The 8,369-nt window shown below is 43.9% G+C and overlaps 1 long non-coding RNA gene across 1 annotated transcript in view; it reads left to right on the top strand.

Moving 5' to 3' along the window:
- The first annotated feature begins 7,406 nt into the window (after nucleotides 1-7,406).
- The window catches only part of LOC118452354, an 81,943-nt gene continuing 80,980 nt past the window's right edge, over nucleotides 7,407-8,369 (top strand). The window contains exon 1 of the long non-coding RNA XR_004842108.1: nucleotides 7,407-7,707. This is a non-coding gene — a long non-coding RNA (uncharacterized LOC118452354). The remainder of the gene's footprint in view (nucleotides 7,708-8,369) is intronic.

Raw genomic sequence — 8,369 nt, 5'->3', positions numbered from 1 at the left:
GGCGGCCGAAGCGCCAGGCGTTACGGGCAGCCGGGGGTGAAGTGCGAGACGGCTGAGCCCGCCGCCGGGTATTTGTAACGTCCAAAGTGGGAGGGAGGAAATTCTGGGTAGTCCTTACCCAGCCCCAGCTATTAGTGTGCTCGAGCGAGGTTTGCCCCTCCTGCCTCTGCCCCTCGGTTTCACTGTGTTTGAGAACGCAGTCTTCAGAGAGCTTGAGAGGGGTGGCACAGGGTGAAGCATGCCGAAACCCCCAGCAAAAATACAGCTGGCTTGTCCCTGAGCTGCCAATTACAGAGTGTCCTTAGTGAGATACCTCTTGACAGTTATTGACTGAGTAACAGCAACTTAAGGATAGCGATGGGTGAGCGGACTGCCTCAGCCATGGGAGCAGCACTTTGGAAAAGAAGTGGAAACCTGGATCCTCCAAGCATCTAATTTAAATGTACTTGGCAAGGTGCCTGTGGGTACAGCAAAGCTTTCTGTCAGAAATGGATATAATGAACTCGCAAATGGGAACGCTACAAACAGCCCTGCTAAGCGCAGGCAGGCGTGTAGGATTTGCCCAGCCATCTCGCAGCAATCAGTGTTTTTTTTGGGAACCTCCTGTCTGGAGCTGAGCATTGTCACACTGGGACTCATGCCACGGGCTCGGCTGTCAGGTTGCCTGCGCTGCTACTTGGTAGGGAAGAAAAGCCCTGAAAGAAAGAAGAACTAGGCTTTTTGTAGCCAGAAGTTCAAGCTGATGTAGCAGAACAGTGTGTTTCTGTGATTGCTTTTATATCTGCTGAAGATGAGTAATAAAAGTCTGCAGGTTTAGGACCTTGACAGGAAATAAGGACTCCACACAGGGCAAAATGCTGGTAAAATGACGCCGAAGTTGATGGACCTGGTGGATATGGCCCCACCAAGCTATGGAGGGGGCGATACTGCAAGCTGTGGTGGTCCTGGCCTTACCTCCTTGTCCTACTATCATGTGTGCTGTGTGAAAGCCACTCTCTTCTGTGGAAGGGAAGAGGAGAGGGAAACTGCCACGCTGCATAAAAGCACACACCGCTTTTTGGCAGAGGGGAGCCCGGGTCTGTGAATTGGTGCTCTCCCATTGCACGGGAAAGCCTTGTCCAACAGTCTCCCTGCAAACCACCCCAGGAAGCTCTGTAGCCCTCCTTGGCAGCTGCTTGCCATTTGTCATCAAGGCCCCATTCTTGCAGAGTAGATGTTTTAGTAGGCAGCCTCTGGCCTTGCTGTGTGGTCTGCTATTACTCCTTGTTCTTTTCCCTATATCCCTGTTTTTTTCTTTACTACCTTTTGGCTACTTGGAGAGGGAAGCCAGAAGAAATAATCATTCTGATCAGACTATAGCAGGTGAGGGGACAGGCCACTGCCATCAGAAAGAATTTTTGGCAATGGTGCTAGGAGGTGGCAAGCTGTGCCCTGCTGCCTGTGATGGATTTGACTTGCTTTCCTCAGCTGGGCTTGCCACCAGTCCACAGGAGCAGCCCACAGCGTGGCCCCACTATAGTACAAGGAAATCACTCTCCTCTGCAGAGGCATGTGCATGGGAAATGGTGTATTGATGGTGTCAACCAGATGTTATCTCTGACTGATACCTTTTATGGTGATGTCTGACACGGTGGTGTCTGAAAGCCTGTCTTCTGCTGCAAAGACACCTTGAGCAATCGAGTCCCACCAGCCTGCTCGACAACAGCTGATACAACCCACTGGCTCTTTTCTGAACATCACAGAACAGCCTGTGAGACATGCATACCACGCACAGCTTTCCACAAAGCTCTTGACCTTGTTGTAGTACTCTTAAAAGAAATTATATTTTTGTGGGGTAAGAAGATTAATAACCAAGTGAGAGCTAGAAAGTAAAGGACAGGAACAATGATCAATTTTTATAGCAACAAGAGAACAGATTAATTTCCTGGGGATGAGGAGTCTGTTCAGCCCCGGAAATTGATGAGTGAGTGGGCAAACAGTATGAATAATGGGGGAGCAGCATATGCTGATGTTATTGGGGGTACTTCACAGTGAAACTAAAATTGAGGATAAGAAGTTGCTGAGAAAGGTCCTGAGTGACCTGCTGATAAAATGGTGTATTAATTTCCATGCTGCTGAGTGAAACATAGGCAAAACAATTCTAATGATACATGCACAAATGCATGTGGAGTGTTACTACTCAGAAGAGAGGTCTTTGTGGATAGTTCTTAAAAAACATCCTGCATTCGTTAACAGTCAAAGGGAAACTGAATGCTAGGAATGATTAAGAAAGGAATGAAGAAAAAAACGGAAAACATGGTTAAGCTCTTCTGTGAGCACTGCACCTTGCGTCCCACAGGTGCCTCTGGTTGCTTCATCTCCTCATGAATGCAGTAAAACACTGTAAGGCACAAAAGGCAACAGAATGGTTATAGAAGTTGTCCCTGCAGGGAAAAGGCAAGTTGGCTAGGTCTGGTCAATGGTCTGAGGAAAGGCAAAACCCACAATGAACCAAAACACAATAGTTTAAAACAAAAGGAAGCCAATTTCCATCAGCGTAGCATTGAGTTGTGGAACATGCTGCAGGATAGAAAGGGGAAAAGTGGTTAAACAAGCCACATGGAGTAAAGGCCCATCAATGCCCCCTGAATACAGTGAAAAGGCAGGGCACAGCAAGAATTGGCTGGGGGACCCCAGCAGGGGCAGTAGGTGCCCTGCACACCTCCAGCTCCAAAGTTAGCATGGGCCCAATCTTGCCCAGGGTCTCTTCTGTGTTGCAAGAAGGCATGGTCTTGGCCTAAGAGGACAAGCTGTGGCATGCGTAACAGCACGACTATCACCCACTTCTGCAAGTAGTGAAAAAAAGGAGAGGTTTCTGTAGGGGATTTACGCTGGATATGGCAGAGGAAGAGTCAACAGAGTGACTCAGAGACGGCTTGGCTAAAGCGATGGAGTCAGCAAATGACCTAGTGAAATTGTCTCAGTGGTCCTGGGCCTCCCAGCACACTGCAACAGCCCATGACTTTGGTTTTCTGTTGTGTGTACTACATGGAAAATAACTGATTAAAAAAAGGTTTTTTTACTTCTATATGTGGCATTCCAGCCAATGAATGCAGTGAAAAGATGGATGCCATTGATATGTTTTCAGCACATGCTTAAGAGTTAAAGAAGTAATTAAAGTCGTTTCCGTTTACAGGTAGATAAAATATATAAATATGTGATAAAAGCTGAAGTTACCCTCAGATGAAAGCTATTGTGGTTTCTGTACAGACAAAACAGAACGTGTTTCAAGATTAGTATTATCCTTCTCATGTAGTAGTTACTAATAAGTCCTTGAAGAATCTCCTTTTTCTGTTAACTGTTTAGGGCATGATAAAACTTTGGTAGTTTCTGTCTATCAAGATTAAAAAATAATTCATGCAATGTTTTATTAGTGCCTTAGTTATAATTTCCTCATAGTGACATTCATCCAATGCTTTACAGGTCTGTCATTGATTTACTTCCCTGAAGTTCTTGAAGGAATGCTCCATCATTTGGAAAATTGGTCACTGATTTTTGACTGTCTTGGTATGTAAACAAAACAGCAGCAGGGCAATTTTAAAATTACAATTCAAAACAGTATGATGTTTATCTGATTGTATTATAACATATTTTAGCACTCTATTTCTCTACTGCTGCTGAGCTATCTTTTTCATATTAACAGGAGGTATTAAGCATTGTTATGTCTAGGTGGTGACCATATTTTTGTTTGTAATACCATTTCTGTGCTGACTTCTGTGCCTCCAACTCAGTTTTAAGCCAATATTGAATGCAATATTGTTTCATTTAGAAATTACTAAAAGCAAAAAAACAATTTAATTGAAATTTTGATTTAATATAAAATAAAATAAAAACAACAAAAAAAGACAATGTGTCCTTGGAATGCTGTTGAACCATAATCTGCAGTGATCAAAATATATTTAGTACTACATCAAAGAAGCCATCTGTCAATCACTGTTAAGCGTAAGAGAAGATTTTGGAAACTTAAAAATTTATGACTTTTCACACCTTCAGGCACTTGTATGTCATGGCTATGTATTTGCTAGATTCTTTTGGCTTTCTCTGCTTATTTTAAAGATATGTGTTCTCCTTTTTTTTAGCAGCAATAAAGTGGACACACTAACTCTATAAACCCACCCCAGGAATGATCAAGGCCAAGATCTCACAAATCCTGTTACCTCAACATTTCTAATATTTTTTCAATGTTGTTTGAATCACAGCATCTCATCATGTGTTTGAATTAATATACTTAAATTTGGTATATTTGGAAAATAATATTTTGATTCATAGCACCTTAAAATATTGACATTGCTTTAATACACCATTTTGGAGTTTGTCTTAGAAATCATCAATAACCACAGTAAACAAACACATACACCTCTTACATTCACATCTACTTTCTGCTCCTTCAGATCATTATTTGGGATGATGAAAATGGGAATAATTTGACTTTTCATAAGCTGAATACAGGCTCGTGTGAAGGCTGTAGCTTTGGACGTCCTTCCTTCATCTTCTTTTCTATAACTGTAATAGCATTTTTGAGAGTGACAGTCTTGTATTTATTATGGATTCACACACTAGGTGCCCATAGGATGTATTTCACCTGTGTGTTGTATACTAACTACCGGGATCGTGTGCTTAGCTAAGCTGAACTCTGCCTGCTTCTGCAAGTGGCACCTTCCTCTAGGGATAACGGGGCAGATGCTGAGGGCATGGCCAGATATTTATTGTTAGTGTTCTGTTAAGATAGACTCAGCTCAACGTACAGCGCTGTGCAGATTGCACACATTAAAAGACAGATAGTTGTTATCACAGCACTTCCAGCCAGACATGATGTAAAAAGTGAAATGCAGAGAAAGGAGAAGGGGAAATGAGTTCAGTGAAACAGTTCCTTGGGTTTCCCCATCTGCATCCTGCCGCTCAACACTCCAGACATGAAGGACCGTATGCCTACATCGCTGTCTGAAGGCTTTGTCTGAAGGCTTGTCCCTCCTTTCTTTTCTGCATGTTGCTCCCACCCTTCCCCAGTACCTGTGGATGCATACATGGATAGTTTCTTTGCCAGGCAAGGGTCTTAGCTCAAGTAGCAGTCATATTTGCAAATGAAAATGGCACATCCACAGCATACCGAATTAACACATTTAAACTTTTTGAATAACTCCAGTATTCAGAACAGCAGGGTAATGAAGTACCATTTTGAAGCAGCAGGAGATGGAGTTTGCTTATAATTTTTGCAAGAATTTTAGCCAGTGGAAAAGAAGTTCTTTCCATCTGAGATCTGGTCAAGAACTGAACCAAAGCAGCAAACTGGAAACTCTGGATTTCAGATTGAAAGCTTTCCAAAAATGCTAACAAAGTGTCTGCCAAGACCCTGATACTAGTGGTAAAAAGTCTTTAGAGTAAATGGGGCAGTTCTAATTTCAGAGACAACAGAATTCCCCCCCGTGATTCAGTGCATTTGAAGCACTGTTCAAGAAAGTTTCCTTCCACTGAAGCAAAACACAGAGCTAGTTCCCTGGCTGCCATCTGCCATCATGTGCTGTGACAGGCTTCATTCATTGAAGCATAGCTGCTTTGCATCAGGGAAGGATGCATCTGTTTAGGTTAGGAGTCCTGATGGCCTGAGGCAAGTGAAAAACACAGAAAAAAATGAATTCTTCAATGGTTGGGCTCCTCTTGGGATGTCTTACTAAACATGGACCTCTTTTGGGACATCAGAGAAGCACAGAGCAAGAAGCTAAAGTTTTCCCCTGAGTTCGTACTGATAGGATGTTAACAATATTTTGCAATGCTGGAAGGATGGACTTTGTTTCACTGTGGTTCTTGATCTGCGGTATTTAACTGTCATAATACTGGGGGCACTGACTTTCTAGACCTGCTGAGCTTAGCTGAAGCTATTGCTGACAACAGATTTCTTATCAACCATTTTCCTGGAAGTGGTTACCTCCTCCATAAAGGCAATCTACAGCTTGGTATGTTGCTTTAGACCATCACTGACCGAGTTTTACCCTGGGTTACAGAGCGCCGTGGGTTAGCATGGGTTTAGCATCAGCCCTGCTGTCTCCTTTGCAAAGGGCTGCAAGAGCTGTTACAGCAGGTATGGTCAAGCTGTGATGATAATGTCTTCAATGTCTGGGAGCCTGGAGAGGGGCTGCCCCCGGAGACAGTGCCCCCCCCCCCGGCCAGCCCCTGGCCCAGGGGTCTGAGCAGGGGGCAGAGCAGGGGCTGTCCACAGGGCCGTGGCCACCCTGTGCATGGCCAAAGAACAGCAGGAGATGGGGCTGGAGATGAGCCTCTGCAACAATTAATGCCCCCAGGTGCCTGACGTTGAATCACCTCTGCTGAGCCCATGTCAAGTTTATTCAGTTAACAAGTGGCCTTCCTGCTAATTCAGTTCCCTCTAATTGTCTCCACATTCTCTCAAAGCTTATTCTGGAAAATGCAATCCAAGTTGTGTTTTGAGGCTCACCAGCAGTGTGTAGGGACTGTATGGCCAGTTACATCTCAGCCATCACCAGCTGAGACAAGTGACTGCTGATGAGGCATGTCAGGAACTAAGAAGAAAATTTGTGGCAGGGCATCTGGAACTCAGCTGTGGAAACCTAACACCTATTCCTGTAACAGCACAAATAAATAGAGACCTTGGCTAGACCTAAGCTGTCCAGGTTACAGTGGGTTGGAAAGAAAGAGGCAGTTAAGGTTTTCCATGTCTGCAGAGCATTGTAGCATACCTGCAAGTGCAGGCAGCCTGGATTACCACCCCCAAGACCTTCTTGGAAAGATCAGGACCTCCTAGGAAACACACGTTCCTGCATAAATGAATTTGTCTGTTCCACAGTGGCCATGGGACATGACCACAGGGAGAAAGCGCTTCAAACAGAGGCCACTATTTGTATTAGTAGCATGCTAGGCTAAAATCTATACCTAGGCTTACATCTAAACAGGCTGGGTGTAAGTTCAGTCTAGGCACTGAAATGCTAGCTGTCTCTGCCATGAGTAATTTAAATGCTGAGAATGATTATAAGAAAGGAAAAGAGAAGTGGAAGAGGGGAGGAGAAGAAATAATATATTTAAAAAGAGATAATGGACTTGGTTTTCAAAGCCATTGAGAAATCCTGACTCTTACCATGGCTAATAGGAGCTGAGAGTGCTCAGAAATGTTAAAAATCAGGCATATATATAGACTTTGTAATAAAGACTCAACATTATGATTTAGAAAAAATATAAAACAAGCGCTGTTCAGCAAAGAACCCTTGACCCCTCTCAGCAGCCCCTTAATGATCTCATGTCCTGCTCCCTTCACCATCTGTTTCCCTTTATACAGGAGATAAATTCCTCCCATACCACTTAGCATTCTTAAGAACTGTTATTACTTGCAGAAACAAGAAGTTCCCCAGAAGCACTATGTGCCCCTTCTGTGAATAAGACTTTGAGAACTTCTTAGGAGCTAATGGATGGCGTGTTTGTTGCTGTTTCATGGAACATGACAGTTGAAGTGTCACGGTAAGGGTCTGTGTAAAGAGTGCCCAGCTTACAATATGTCCTGCAGGCCAGACTGAAGATCACTTGTCCCAGACAGCGTTATTGGATGGAGTGGGATTGGTGGTGGAAGAAGACCAGGAGTCGAGTGACACAGCCCAATGCCTTCGCACAGATCCATGTGATACCATACCTGCACATAAAGTAGTGGTAAGTTGTTTTAACGTTTTGAATGTGTTTTTCTCTGCTCCTCTTGGGTCTGTGTGGTGTGAGGCAGTGCTGTGTTGCAACACCTACACTGGATCAGTCAGGTACTGGCAACCTTATTGCTGCTTTGGCATGGGGCACTCCTAGGTGACTGGGATAATGCATAATGCATATGCTTAGTGACACCCTACCACCTTTTCTGTCCTGTCTGTCACATTCTCAGGGTCAGAGCTCAGAGTCATGTCCTTACTGCATGCTATACACTTGAGGTTTTGGGTTGGGTTTTTGAGGTCAGGGGGTTTTTTGTGTGTGTGTGAAGCCATTTTCTGGGGCTGCTGTATCAGTTGACCCACATTAGCAATCTCCACATGCCAGGGGAGTTTTCCATCCTTTTTGCTGGGAGGACCTCAGTAAATTCACTGGCTGGGCTCTGTTAGCAGAGATCTTTGTCACTAACTTGCGGTTAGGTCTGTTGGCCACATCATTTTCTTTTGTATATCACCTACCAATTAATACAAATAGGGTGAAATATTGGCCTTTTTTTTTTCCAACACAAAGTTCCCTATTGATATTAATAGTCCTTGTATCATTCTTATTTCTTAAGGCTCTTCTTTATCCACAGCTTCTCCTTTCTGTTCTTACTTATACTTCAGCTTTTCATATGC

The sequence above is a fragment of the Egretta garzetta genome, unplaced genomic scaffold, assembly GCF_000687185.1.
Source record: "Egretta garzetta isolate BGI_Z169 unplaced genomic scaffold, ASM68718v1 scaffold375, whole genome shotgun sequence".
Classification (NCBI taxonomy): domain Eukaryota; kingdom Metazoa; phylum Chordata; class Aves; order Pelecaniformes; family Ardeidae; genus Egretta; species Egretta garzetta.
The sequence above is the reverse complement of the archived record's forward strand: the minus strand, read 5'-3'. Positions and strand labels throughout refer to the sequence as shown.